The sequence below is a fragment of the Ambystoma mexicanum genome, chromosome 3p (genome assembly GCF_040938575.1).
Source record: "Ambystoma mexicanum isolate Mex_15411 chromosome 3p, UKY_AmexF1_1, whole genome shotgun sequence".
NCBI lineage: Eukaryota > Metazoa > Chordata > Amphibia > Caudata > Ambystomatidae > Ambystoma > Ambystoma mexicanum.
Genome location: NC_090925.1, coordinates 526,910,168 through 526,924,443, shown reverse-complemented (window position 1 = coordinate 526,924,443; position 14,276 = coordinate 526,910,168). Strand labels below are relative to the sequence as shown.

Genomic DNA, 14,276 nt, shown 5'->3' with positions numbered 1-14,276 from the left:
ACCCACCAACTCCATAACAAGGTAACAACCCTAAGACACACAACGCTAACGGCTGTCTAAGACGACTGGGGCTCGCTCTTAAAAAATGCAGAAAGATCCAGGGCGAAACTGAGGGCACACGGACGGAGGCCTCACGGGCGGGTACAGTCATGCTAGAGCGTGTCGGGACACGGCTCGACGCAGCCCCTCGCCTCTCCTCCCTCCCCCCGCAAGACCTCACTGCGGCGGGCGAGGAGGGGCAGGCCCTGAAGCTTTGTATAAAGTCTGCGAGCAGCCGTGCTCTCCTCAGAAGTCGGGGCCTGGAGCGAAGTTTGCCCAGCAGTAACCTCAGCTCCTTGAACGCATTCCAACGCAACAGAGCAGGGGACGGTAAGAAAAGCAGACTTTGTGTGAGGCGAGGGGAAGGAGGAGGGCGGGTGCTAGGGGGGGAGGTCCTAGGCTCGGCCTCGTTGGCGCCAGGTGGTGCACATTGTTGGCGATGCAAAGTAAAATGGTTTTTATATAGCGCCCTTGCCCCATGTTTGTTATCTTTGCTCTGCTGGGCTCTCTAAGAAAAGACGGGGGCAGTGTAATGGTGGGCGAACCTGTGGGCTGTTGGCTGTAGGTCAAAGTACTCGAAACCTGGGTGCCCTTTGCTTCTATGGGTTTAGCTACAGAAAACCATTGGGAATAAATATATTATGCGAAGGGGAGAACTGAGGATATGGTGCTAGTGCACGTGAGACACGGTGTGCGATATATCTTAATGATGGGAGGGTTTTATTTTTGCATTTTTTTAAAGCGTTCACACAGCCCACGGGCATTGAGGCGCTGTTACAAGAATCGTTTTTTTTTTTAGTTGCTTAATTGGTTTGTGTCTCAGTTACGTATTTATAACGCACTTAAATACCCAGAGGTTTCTAGGCGTGGACCCGGGGGTCGAACACGTTGCCGCTGAGTTATCCTCCAGAGTTACTAAGAGTAATGTAGCAGGAGACCGTTAAACGGACCCACGGAGGTGTAGAGGAGCAATAGGTCATCGGTGCTATGTTATTAAAGGCCAGAAGGATGGCCTAGACTGCAGGGAGCAGGGGTTATTGGTAGAAAGACTGCTATATTGCTCGCAGCGGGGGTTACTTCTAGTAAGGGGCGGGATGCTGCCACTCTGGAACCGGAGCTTTCCTGATTGCAAAGGGGGCAGCTCATACCGGCCTACATCCCAAAAAGAAAACCCAGAGATCTACATCACCAGAATGCCCCGCCCACAGGTTCGCAAGGTCGCGCCCACTAACAGGATTGTAATAAGTACATATACATATTTATTCAAATGTGTACGTAAACTGCGTGCATTATCAACGTGATAATGAAATCTCTCGAACACCCCACAATAGCTTATTTTTTTAATCCACATGTGGTATAGCACATTTTCACCATAGCCATAGCGGAGGACGTAATGTCACACGGTTAACTCGCTTTGAAGTCAAACATGAGGTCATTTGGATGGTGGGGTGGTGGGGAGCAGCAAAGAAAGATTCACTCGTTACTTGCAGGTGTTGCATGCATGGCAGGAAAGGGATCAAAGCACACAAATCTAGTGGATATGCAGGGACGGACGGAAAACCCGGAGGCCCGGAGAAGAGCGTAAAAACCCGGAGGTTAGTCAGGTATGCATGCAATGAGGCTAGGAGGCAGTCCTGGGATATTTACTGAAAGTGTGGAGACGCTGTCAGAGAGGAGCACGCGGTTATTATTAGTAAAGGGGCAACATTAAGCCGGGAGCAGGATGGTGTCACGGTTGAGGTTGACTATGGGTTGTCTATGGTAAGAGGGGTGGTAGTTTATCGGAGGGGGGTATGGGGGATAAGGTAACTAAGAGATTCACTAATATGTGCTATTCCAGTTCACTGGGAGGGGGAAGTGGAGGTGTGTGGCAGGTTAAGACTTACCAGTCCTGGCTGAAGATTTGTCTGGAGGTTGGGGGGTGCATTTCAATATGATGTTTGGGGGCCCCTTGGCTTTGACTACAGTTTGTGAAAACAGTCTGCAGCATCCATCCTTGTGGTCTTTAAATAATAATAGATACAGAGAAATGGCAGAGAAGGTGTTAATCACTGCAGATCAGTGCTTTAAATGGGCTGATGCCACCCGGGACCGGCCCCGGCAGACTCCTAAAGGTGGGGTTGAGCCAGGGCCCTGCTAGAGCCCCCAGTACCACCACAACGTTGGCTGGACACATTATCCGCTGCAGTTGCGACGGGAGATGCGCCTGCCATTAAGTCAGGCAATCTGACAGAAGTGCCAGCCAGCCACAGCATAGCTACTGCTGGCTGGCACTTCTGTTAGTCACTGTAAATTCCTTTGGTGACCCCTCTAGTGAGGGGTCACCAGAGGAAGTTACTGCCCCTTTGTTTCCCCACCCCCTCCCCAGGTCGCTGAGGCGTCTTTAACCCCTGGCAAACCTGGGGACTCCTCAACATATTTCTATGCTTAGAAAAAATGGCTTGAAAAGTACATAATTCAAGCCATTTTATATAAAGCTTTGCTGGCAGACAAAGACGTCCGTCTTCAAAGCTTTATAATAGATGAATTGAATTGTATACTTTTCAAGCCACCTTTTATAAACATAGAAATGTTTTTAAAAGATGGCTTCAGTAGTATGCAAACCACAAGGTATGCACACAAATATATAAATTTTATATATTTGTGTGCCCACCTTACTATGGTTTGTGTACTTTTCAAGCCATCTTGAAGTACACAAACCATAGTAAGGTACGTATATAAATATATAAATGCTTACATTCATTTAGATATTTGTTTGCGTACCTTACTATGGTTTGTGTCCTTTTTTTAGGCCACACCAATCCCACAAGCAATGCCCCCAAATGAGGGCCCTCCTCAATATCTTACCCCACTTAAAGCCCTGCTGCAGATTATCACGGGCAGGCACCCAGCGGGGCGCTGAAACACTAAAAGTCCCCTGAAAAGCCACTAATTGCTCTTTGTCATCAAGGCACTAATGTAGACAAAACCTGAGCAAAAGGCAACCAGATGATGACAACGCTCCTAGTTGCTGGGTGCCAGAAAAGACAGCCTGTAAAGTGAGCGCACCAAAGCACACATTTAAAGCCTTGAATTAAGGTGACAAGAGCCAGCAAAGGGCAGCCTGTAACATGTGCGCGTGACAAGCATGCCTTTAATGTCATGAATTAAAGATACCAAAAAGCTCAAACTCTCTGCATACTTAACTCACTCAAAAAACACACAACCAACTCTCACACCGCAAGCCGCATGCATTACACCACAACACATAAGCCGAACCAACAGCACACAAGGACTGACATCGATCAGATGCTCACACCAAAGCTCAGCACGCAGTGTTTACCGAGTTGAAGCTGCCAACAGTACACTACCCCTCTCACTATCCTACTCCCTCTTCGCCTTACTAACCCATCCCACCTTCTAGTTTGCAGATCCGCCACAGCGCCTGGGGACCAACTCTGTTGGTGACGGTGCACGGTACAAATACCTTTGACATTTTACATTTAACATATATGTTGCTGTTAGCTGCTTGACCCCCCTTTCTGGCTCGGGCCCAATTCAACTGAAAAGGTTGAAAGGCCCTGAAGCCGTCCCTAAGATTTAGGGATAAGATATGTTTTCAGATTTTGACAGAAGTTGATGAGGTTCCCAGTACTTACAGCTCATATGAAATACTGGCAAGAAGACCCACAGACTGAGCCACAAAACATTGAAATGGGCCGTGCCCCAATCTTCCCCCTTAATTCATACTAGGTTTCAGAGATCACTTCATAGTTCGCAATGAATGACCTCTATGTACGAAAGGGACATTCCTGGTATGAGTGTGAAGATATTGGGCAAAAAAGTGTCCTGTGAACAGTGGCCAAAGTTCTAATTGGACAGGAACTAAAGAGAACAATGTTTTAAAAAGCATCTGTATCCTGGAATGCATTCATGCAATAGCTCGCTGAGCTACTCTGCCAGCGTGGGTTTGCTTCTGTTACAGCTGCCTGGTTGGGACGGCAAGGTCATTCCCAGGCCTGCACCGACCAGAGTTACTCTTCGGCATTGTCTTTCCCTATGTTTCTTCCAGTCTTAATAATACAGTTGCAAAACACAGTGTTGGGTGGTAGAGTGGCGGAGAGCCAGTACGCTGGGTATTGGGTTTGTATTGGGGGGACAGTGAGTGAACAGGTGGGTGGTCGAGAGGGGTAAGTGTAAGTCGGCCTGGGGAGACAGCAGATAGAGACAGGAGCAGAGGGGAACATCTTTGTTTTGGGAGGATAGCTCAGGGGCCACATGCTCACCTTGGAAGCAAAAGGACACACAGCAACACAGGTTCGATTCCCCGGGTCTGCGGTTAGAAACCTCTGGGTATTAAGCGCATTATTATAAATATCATATCATATTCTCACTATTTTTATTCACGCTTTGGCCTCCGCTTCGAGACGATATGTACGACACTTTCAATTGGGTGTGCCCCAATCCGGCTGCCAGCGATTGTATGCACACAACGGGAATACATGCGGTCGTGTCTGGGCGATGGGCATCAGTTGGGACGCAGATTGTAGTATAAATGCATGGGCATAATTATAGGGGGGCAGAGGGTTTTGTCCCCCCCAACTTCTGTAGCATGCCTTTTTGTCCCCCACATCTTTTGGAGGGAAGACAGGGGGGATGCAAACATCAATTATGTAATTGGGCAGCGCAAGCCCAGCTGGGGTGCCCAGCAAGGCTTGCACTGTCTCATTACATAATGCTGAGAGGCCTTGCAGCCGCACTGCAACACATTCAGGGCCGGGATACCCTGTATGGCTCAGTCCCTCACCCTGGCTGGCCTGACTCAAAGTCAGCAGCCAGTGCCCTGAATTGGGTGTTGCTGGGCCCGGCACCTGTGCTGCCACGCTAGCAGTAACACTTCCAGGGGCCCCGGCGCAGAGAATCGCTTTCTGTTTGTGTGACACACAGACAGGAACTAGGAAGCTCATTCAGCTTGCTGGTTTCTGTCTGAAGGTGCGTAAGTGCGCAGAGCTTAGGTCGGTGTAACATGAGCCGTGGCCCGGGCGGCATTTCAAAGCAGAGCAGAGGTACTTTAATTATTATTATTATTTTTTATTGTGTATGTTTTTTGGGGGGGCTGGGCTCCGGGCTGGTCCTAGTGAGGGCACGTGTCACATTTGGACAATGTGAGCAGAGCTCACAGTACGCATCAAGGCCCCAGGTATGAACACACTAACAATAACAAATGGTGCATTCTATGTGGCAAGCGACAGCTCTGCAACGCCTCTAAAATTCATCTTGCCACTTTTCACATGCTACTAAAGCACCACCATCCTAATTTTGAAAATGAAGTTGGCGGAAGGTACGTCCTCCCCAAGTAGATTGGAAAGAGTCAAGCTGAGAAAACCTGTGACCCAAAACTGTCATACTCTGCAAATTCTGTGAATGAGTGCTATATGCCTTCCAAACATGGTTAGCTTTTTTTAAACAGTTTTTGCTCTAAATGCGCAGAAGGAACCGTATGGGATTTTGTTAAAAGCACACTTTTAGGAGCCCTGTATAACATTTTCCCATGCCGCCAAAAATAATCTTCACGAAACTGGTGAAAAATATTTCGAGTTTTGCAGACACTTTTTCAGGAGGGTTTGGTGCAAATTAGTAAATGGGTATCATGGTTCAGGTTACAGGCCATCAAAAACTGCTTCACTTGCCAAACTAAGCAGGGGAGTATAAGCATTGTAAGAGTGTGGGGGGGGAGAGCAACGAAGTGCAATGTGTGGAATTCCACATGGTCTCATTGGCGCCCCCAAACGGCCCCCCAATCTACTTTTTTGGTAACATTAGTGGAAGATGGCCTTTTAACACACAATTTAAAAAAACTGCAGGTTCATTTCCAGATGCAGGAAACTCACCTATTAGAGCTCTGTCTAAGGAAGCCCTCTGAGGCAAAATACATACAAACTTGCTAATTATTATATGGATTGCACCAACAGAAGTGACTTCATAGAAAAGGACATTGTAAGGCGTAGCATCAGTCTTTGATACTTGGAGGAACCGTGGAAGTGACTTTAGAATAAGTTTTCATAAATAAGCCAAGTGACAAATAACTTTGTGGTGCAAAATACCTAAATTGCACTATTGTTATATGTGGGGCAACTCTATAGTCATTAGGCCTTTTCATTATAATACCATGATACATTAGCATACACTTTGAAGTGAATCAGGGTCACTTGCAGGGCTGCAGATAAGGCCCAATGTGATTAAATAATTTGCTCAGGAGCACACACTTGGTTAAATGGTTGAACTGGGATGTAGACAATTTAAGCGACCGCACACATCTTTCCAGGTTTAGTTGAGATAGATATTAATCAAAGTTTTGCTTTACATTTCATGTGCTTAAATAATTATTTATAGCAATGCCTTGCAAGCAAACCACCTTACATAATAAACTACCCTTTAATAGTAAACTAACCATACACTATACACATTGTCATAGAAATATGTTGAGCAATGGGAGTATGGCTTTAGTTTCATTCTCCCCATTCTGCATGCAAAGTCACAATAGCATCATGCAGATTAATGTGAGCCTAACAAATCCCCCTTGGGTTTTAAAGCCATAGACATTATTTCATAAAGCATGTAACAGTATGCACCCTTCTCACTTCTGATCACTCCCTCCCATTCACATTTCTAAAGGGACAAAAGTCCCTGCTAATAGTATTCCCCTTAACCCAATCAGTGCCTAATGGGTCACATTGTAATGCTGTGTCAATACAGACCAGCGTGAGGACCCTCTGCTTCCTAGAGCTCCTGAGACATTGTCCTGGCAGCTGGACACCTCTACCATTCGGAACGGGTAAGGTGTCTTGCTGCCAGGACAATGAGCGTGCTGAGCAGGAATTGCTCAGCACACATGGTCCTGCCAGCGGGACACCTTTGCCGTTGGGCGCCCTCTTTGATGTGCCTAATGGGAAAGGTGTCCCAATCACAAATGTCCCAGTCTGTTTAAAATCCCCCGCACCAACCCTCGTCTCTCCCGGCTTGTTACTCCACCGCTCGGAGCCATTTGAACACATGAAAACATACCTTAGTTTTAATAAGTCATAATCTTGTAGAAAAAATCTATCAGCACGCCCACATATAAGGTGCTGTGCAGAACCCAAGTTTGGAGAGACATATGGCATTTAAAAATTGACACCAATTATACTTGGTCACCCACTGCATTAACCGATGGCTTCTGTCTTTGAATGAAGGGAAAAATCAAGGGAATTGCTGATGTTCCAGTGAATCTGTTCCTTTCAGTCATGGCCCTATAGTTACGCTAGGTCAAGTCAACTTAGCCCAAAATTTCAGGGATCAAGGGGTGATAAAGTCTGGAAGGCTCAATGTACGTTGTGCCACTGTTTCCATGTGTTATTGTATATGTACAAATAAATGTGTGCACACAGTCTATGTCAATGGAGGTACTGGGTGCATTTGTGTGTGCGAGAGTGTATGCAGGCATATGTGTGTTGTCTTTTGTGTCTGAATGAATGATAAATAATGCATTGTTTGCATGTTCTATTGGAATTTGTGAATGTTATGTTTTGTCACTGGGTGCATGGCAGGCCGGCTGAAGATGTGTGGAGGCCCAATTGAATTTTAAAGGTAGGCCACCAGTCTTATGAAAGTTATAACAGTTATAACAGAGCGTCAGCGTCTTGTGGTGTAGTAGTCTAGTGTTATCCCTCCAGGGATTTAGGTTGTTTGACCGAGGTACAAAATCACGGCGAAATTGACCGTAGTCATTTTGGCTGCCAATACATTTTTACCTAGGTATAAAAAACCAAACCCATGTCCCCACAAACTGCCAGTACACCCACAACCCCCCCTATACCTTTTCTCCATCCGCCGCCTCTCCTGTAAGAAGAAAAAGGGACCCTGCACATAAGATGGATGGATCTGACGCTGCAGGGTCCCTTTTTCTTCTTTTATTTTTGTTGGGTCCTCTGCCACCAATGCTGAGGAAGCGGGGGGGACACCACTGCAACAGCCGAAGCCAAAAACCTACCATTGCGAGCGGGGGACACCCCTGCAGCCCCAGCTTATCATGTTCGGTATCTTCGGCTTCAAACTAATGGTGGTGACCGAATTCAGTCAAGTCTACCATTCAGCCACATTTTTTTTTCAAACGATTTTGCAGAAACGATCCCTAAGAGCCACCAGCCGCCCTCCCTCCACCTCACCCCTCTCCCCCCAACATTTTCAGCAAAGTTACTCCACTGTATAAATGGTAATGCAGCGACAATTGTCCAGTCTCAGGAGATCGAGAACTAATGATGTCTTAGTGCGCCAAGCTGGAAAGATAGGTCAGCAGGTTTGGTGACTGTTGCTGAGGGCTCAAGTATTCCGAAATGCCTGTAAGTACTACAGATTTTTTTCCAGTTTCTTTGGAAAAATGTGCTGTGAGAGGCAATTTGTCATAAAAAAAATAATCTTGGGAGGAAACCGGGGAAAAACCCAAGGTCCCTTGCTTCGACCCCATCTAGTGCGCACATTCAGGTACGGTGGGGTGGAGTGACCGAACCCCCCGTAGGGACAATCAATAGCTGGCACCCATGTTTGCGCAAATACCATCTCTGCTACAACTCTGTCTACAAATTTCCGGAGTTTGGCTTTGTACAGAGGTATTGCTGGAAGACCCTGCTACCCTTAACGACCCCACTCTACCTCTGAAGGCTAGAAGCATTCTTCACAAGATGGCGCATATCTGAAGCGCTCACCCACAGGGGCAGTCGGAGGTCTCTTCTCTGCATGCCCCTCCTGGGGAACATTGACCTTTGGCCCTCTTTAGGTGGTGATGGAGAGGCAGTGCACAACACAATTTTGATTTAAAGTTTATGCCATTTATACATTAGTATTCTGAAATGGGTTTGGTTTTCAAAGCAGCAAAGACGTGTATGACAGAAATACAACAGGATTCATGCTTTGTGAAAAACATTTTAGAAACTCCAAGCAAAAAAATGCTCCAGAGACTCTAAGAATGGACCAAAATCCCAAACACGCACAGCCAAATCTCAGGAGTCTACTGTGCGGTATACATCTCTTCCCAAAAACCTGCGGCCGATCTTTTGAACTGCACCAGTTCCGCGCAATGTAGCACCAGTGCCAGGCAATGAAGCCCTGGTACCGGGCAATGAAGCACCAATGCTGGATAATGAAGCACCCGTGCCCGGCAATGAAGCACCATTGTCAGGCAATCCAGCACTAATGCTGGGTAATGAAGCACCAGTGCCAGGCAATGTAGCACCAGCGCCAGGCAATGCAGCACCAGTGCTGGGTAATGTATAGTAGTAGCTTCCACGCAGTGAAACACCAGTGCCAGGCAATCTAGCACTAATGCTGGGTAATGAAGGCAATGTAGCGCCAGTGCCAGGCAATGAAGCACCAGTGCCAGGGAATGTCACACCTGTCCGGGAAATGTAGCACCAGTGCCAGGCAATGAAGCACTGGTACCGGGCAATGAAGCACCAGTGCTGGAAAATGAAGCACCCATGCCTGGCAATGAAGCACCCGTGCCTGGCAATGAAGCACAAGTGCCAGGCAATCTAGCACTAATGCTGGGTAATGAAGCACCAGTGCCAGACAATGAAGCACCAGTGCCAGGGAATGTCACACCTGTCCGTGCAATGAAGCACCAGTGCCAGGCAATGAAGCACTGGTACCGGGCAATGAAGCACGAGTGCTGGATAATGAAGCACCCGTGCCTGGCAACGAAGCACCCGTGCCTGGCAATGAAGCACCAGTGCCAGGCAATGTAGCACCAGTGCTGGGTAATGTATAGCACCTGCTTCCGGGCAGTGAAGCACTAGTGCCAGGCAATGTAGCACCAGTGCCAGGCAAAGAAGCACTGGTACCGGGCAATGAAGCACCAGTGCTGGATAATGAAGAACCCGTGCCTGGCAATCTAGCACTAATGCTGGGTAATGTAGCACCAGTGCTGGATAATGTAGCACCAGTGCTGGATAATGAAGCACCCGTGCATAGATACGGAACTCGGCTTAACGGCCTCACACAATGTATAGGTTCTCAAGCATGGATACAGAAGATAGATTGGAAACACCGAGGAAGGTACATGTATGGATTAGAAGTTATCAAACATAAACTGAGCTTAGAAGAAGGTCATGGTTTTCAAGTGCTGTTGCCATGAGTGAGCAATGAAATAAGTTACTTTTAAGTCACAATTATATGTGAAGCAACACTATAACCAGTGAAACCATCGTGAGACTCCTTTGAGGAACGAAATCCCTCTTAAGGGCTCATATTTTATTACATTTTTAGGCACTTGCAATTTTGACAGGTGTGGTATTTATTTTATGTTATTGCTCGTGTATAACACACTGAAGCAGATTGAAATCAAAGTAACAGCAAGCGGTTTCTAAGCGCGGGATCGGGATTTGAAGATGTGTGCCACCACACTGTCTTGCTTCCAAGACAAACCCGTGGCCCCTGAGCTCTACTTCCTTCTGGTACTATGCAATTAAACAAGTTGCTCCACAATACACACCTACTTAAATAGTGAAGCTGGGATTTGATATCAGTGTGCAAATCCAGCACTTCACATTGTTTCTCAGTTTTTGTCGTACAGCAACATGCAATTACTTGTGTAGGATTGACTTTCATTAACTAAAATGACACCTTTTTTGTATTCCTCGCTTGGAAATTACACAAATCACGTGATAATCCAACCTGACAATACGTTTTAAATAAACCTTCTATAAACATTTCATGCAACATGGAATTGATTGTACTGTAGCTTCATTTCCTCCTTTATCATGTGAGGCACACCAGTGCTAGAATAAAAACGGATGTGAACCTAAACATTTTCTCATGTGGGTCTTATTATACATCAACGCTTTGCTACAGACAGGAAAACTAGTCTGACCGTCGCAAAATTATTTATATACGTGACATTTTAATTTGTATTCTAATCTTTTGGCCTGAAAAGTGTTTTTGCTTGTTTGATGCTTTTTCAAATGATATTATATAAAATAAATCAAATCTGTTTCTCTACTCCTGATGCTCTCAGTTATTTCAATGTTTTAATATAGTCTACGTTTATGGTATTCCATGAACAGTTTTCAGTACTGGTCTTCGGTCCTCCTCCTCGAAGATTAGTTAGGTTGAGTTTTGCCAGCGTTCAGCCCTCATATAATCCTTTTGGGAGTGGATAAGAGAAGTTACTAGCAGGAGCGCATGCCTTGACAAAATGTGCAATAAACTAAACACTTGTAAAAAAAAGATGGTGAACATTTCACAAACATAATAACTGCAAAGGCCATAGTATTTTTCATATCTCTGCATTCGAGGGAGGAGACTGGGCAGAAATACCTAACTCACTGAACCTCACACACATGGAATCTCTATGTGATGTTATACTTGTGACAAATCAACTTCCGGGGCACCGGTGGTCCTTGGATGAATATTGGTTTCTAAACCATCAATCAATCCCACACCTGTAGTACACTATAAGGGATCCGAACAGATTGGAATGCAAGTGCATTATAAGACCCCCTTGTCCACTTTTGGTAACGTGGACGGAACAGCAGGCTTATCTCTGCAAGGTCGTGGATTTTTGGTTAGTTGCAACACGGCAAAAATACCATTATTGCCCAATGATAAAAGGGACTGCCCAATCAAGGTTGTATACAAATATCTACTTTAGTATTACTACAACAGACAGTTCTAGCGCACTACAATAGACAACCTACCCTGTAAAGGAACACAGAGGGCAGTTTCACAAAGGAAATGGATGCACTCTGGATAATGACAGGAAGGCAGTTGGGAAAATAATGAGTCTTATAGTTCAAGATTATTGGTTTCAGTACCAAGGGGGCAAAGGGCCGTAACTGTCTGTAATGGCCTTCCCAGAAGGATCAGGTGTGCAGAAACACAATGTACATTGTGCTGAAGAAGTTCTTGGTGCTCAACAACGTCGAGGCGATTCCAGGGAACTTCGCAGCCCTTGAGACTGAGTTAATGGCGGGAGACAGCTACGGGTACCCGGTTGCAGGCAGTTCGGCAAGCGAAGCTGGATGGACGTATGCAGGCTGTTCGGCACGGTGGCTCTGGACGAAGAATCTTTGTCTCTGTGCTGGTTGGCGGATCTGGAATGCTGGTCGAGGTGTTTTGGATGGCTCTGGTGATTGCGGTGTGACAACAGTCAGCGGTGCAGCCAGAGGCAGTTTCACAGGCCCGACTGTTTCGAAAATGTCCTTAAAAGGTGGACGTTGGATGATGCTTGTGTGGCACTGCTCCTATCTTCTTCGTCGGGCTCGTGTCCTTTCAAGGAGGACGGCCCAAAGCTCAGGAGAGTGATGGCAGGTAACAGCCTTGTCCTTTGTCCAGAGACTCTCCGGCAGTTCTTGCTGGCAGAAACTAACCAGGCACAATGTGTGCTGGATGGGTACTGGTTCTGGAGCTGCTGGGCAGATCCTCTGAGTCCGGTATATCCCTCTGTTCCCTAGGAGATGTTTAGGGGAGGGATCTTGCTTCCATCTTGGAACTCCTGGCCTTCGTTCACTGGCAGAAGATGTAAGGTAGACTGTACCTTCAGCTCAGGTCCAAATGAGTCCTTCTTACTGCTTTCAAAGTCTTCAGATGATCTGCTAAGTGAGGGGTTCAGCCCTCTTTTAAAGCCAAATGGGCTCCAGTGATTGGTGCAGGCTAAGCCCACCTTAATGAACCAATCCTGGGTCCCCACCAACCATCTTCTGTTATGCATGAGGTCAGAACCAGAGTGTTCTGCAACTGTACAGACAAGGGGGTGACAACATATACCTAAGTGCCACCCATCTCCCTGTCTGTTGTAGATGAAAGTGTCTCTCTGGTCTGGTTAACTGAGCCCTCTGTGACTCTTGATTAAAGCGCAGGGTTCCCTTGAAGTTTGTGCTGGGGGTAGACTTCCTTTCACCCCCAAACCAAATACTTCTCCCCTCTGAAAGGTGTCTGCTCTGCTGGGACACCTGCACTAACTGCCGGACCAGACAGGCCATTCACTGACTTTCATACAGAGAGGTGGGAACTAACTTCAAGTTGACACATTGCATACCAAGGGGTGTAAGTCCCGCCTTCCTGTTGTCTTTTCGGCAACCAAGCCCACTCAGCAGGCTTGCCTCAATTATCTCATTACTATGCACTGGCACCAGCCAAGTAGACAAAAGGAATGCAGATCCATGGAGCCTTTGACATTTAAATTATGTTGTCCATGGCTGGAGGAAGGTGTGCCTTCCCCCTAACTTGAGATGCTTTGATGTACCCGAGGCTGTCACATTCCAGCTGAATATGACAGGGCAAGACGGCTCCTGTAGTCTGTGTCTTCCCGGAGTACATGTGACTATGCGTTTTGTGCGGGAAGCAGATGAAATGTGCACGGAATGGCCTTGCCCATTTCTCAGAGGTTAGTCTCCCATCATTCATTTTCATTATTAAAAAATCAAAAAAGCCCAGGCAAGCACACTCTCCCTGTGCGGATGGTCGAATTACTCACAATACTGTAGCCAATGTCAGTGTCTCTTGCTGACATGCACTATGAAGAAATAATGGGTGCTGTGCCCTTAAACGTGCAGAGAGCACCACTGTTCCCTATTTAGTGTTGTGAAGTAGGCACAACGACAGGGCTTGTGCCCAGTTACATGTTTGCTGACATGTGTTCACCCATGTCACAGCACAAATAAAAGGGCTGAGCATCTTCCTGCTAGGCATTCAGACCACTGACTCCTGTCTCGGGCATGTCATTGCAGCCATCTGCTGCAGCGGGCTACGCGGCTCTTTGGGGACAGAGGACCTGCCTCATACAGCTCTGCACTACAGGGTGCTGGCAACCCCAGCCCCCTGCCTTCAGGATCACCAGATCCTTGTGACCCGCTATGCAGCAAGGTGGGCCAGGAGCATGTCCTGCGATGGGCCATGCCCATCACCCTCATCCCTGTTGCCGGTACCCCGGCAGCCTAACATTCAGCACCTGCAGCATGAGGGTGGTAACGGCAACATTAATATATGCCACTAACCAACCCTTGCATGGCATTTTCTTGCCCTCAAACGCACCGAAAAGAACAGATAAAGGTCAAGCGTGGATACTAACCTACTGCTGCAAGGCTGGTGCTGCTTAGGTTCACCAAGATGTGGGCGAAGCGTGTCCCCTAAAACAGATCCACGTTTAGCTGCACCTTTCATTCAGGGGAATGTGCAATGGTCGTGCCACTCAAGATCAGATGTGATGCAATATAAGCAGTCTCTGG

The 14,276-nt window shown here is 46.9% G+C and overlaps 1 protein-coding gene across 1 annotated transcript in view; it reads left to right on the top strand.

The window, feature by feature from the left end:
* Positions 1–233: 233 nt before the first annotated feature.
* PLTP (phospholipid transfer protein) overlaps positions 234–14,276 on the top strand; it is a 213,630-nt gene continuing 199,587 nt past the window's right edge. Inside the window, exon 1 of the mRNA XM_069651239.1 lies at positions 234–369. The gene's annotated coding sequence lies outside the window, so the exon portion shown is untranslated. The remainder of the gene's footprint in view (positions 370–14,276) is intronic.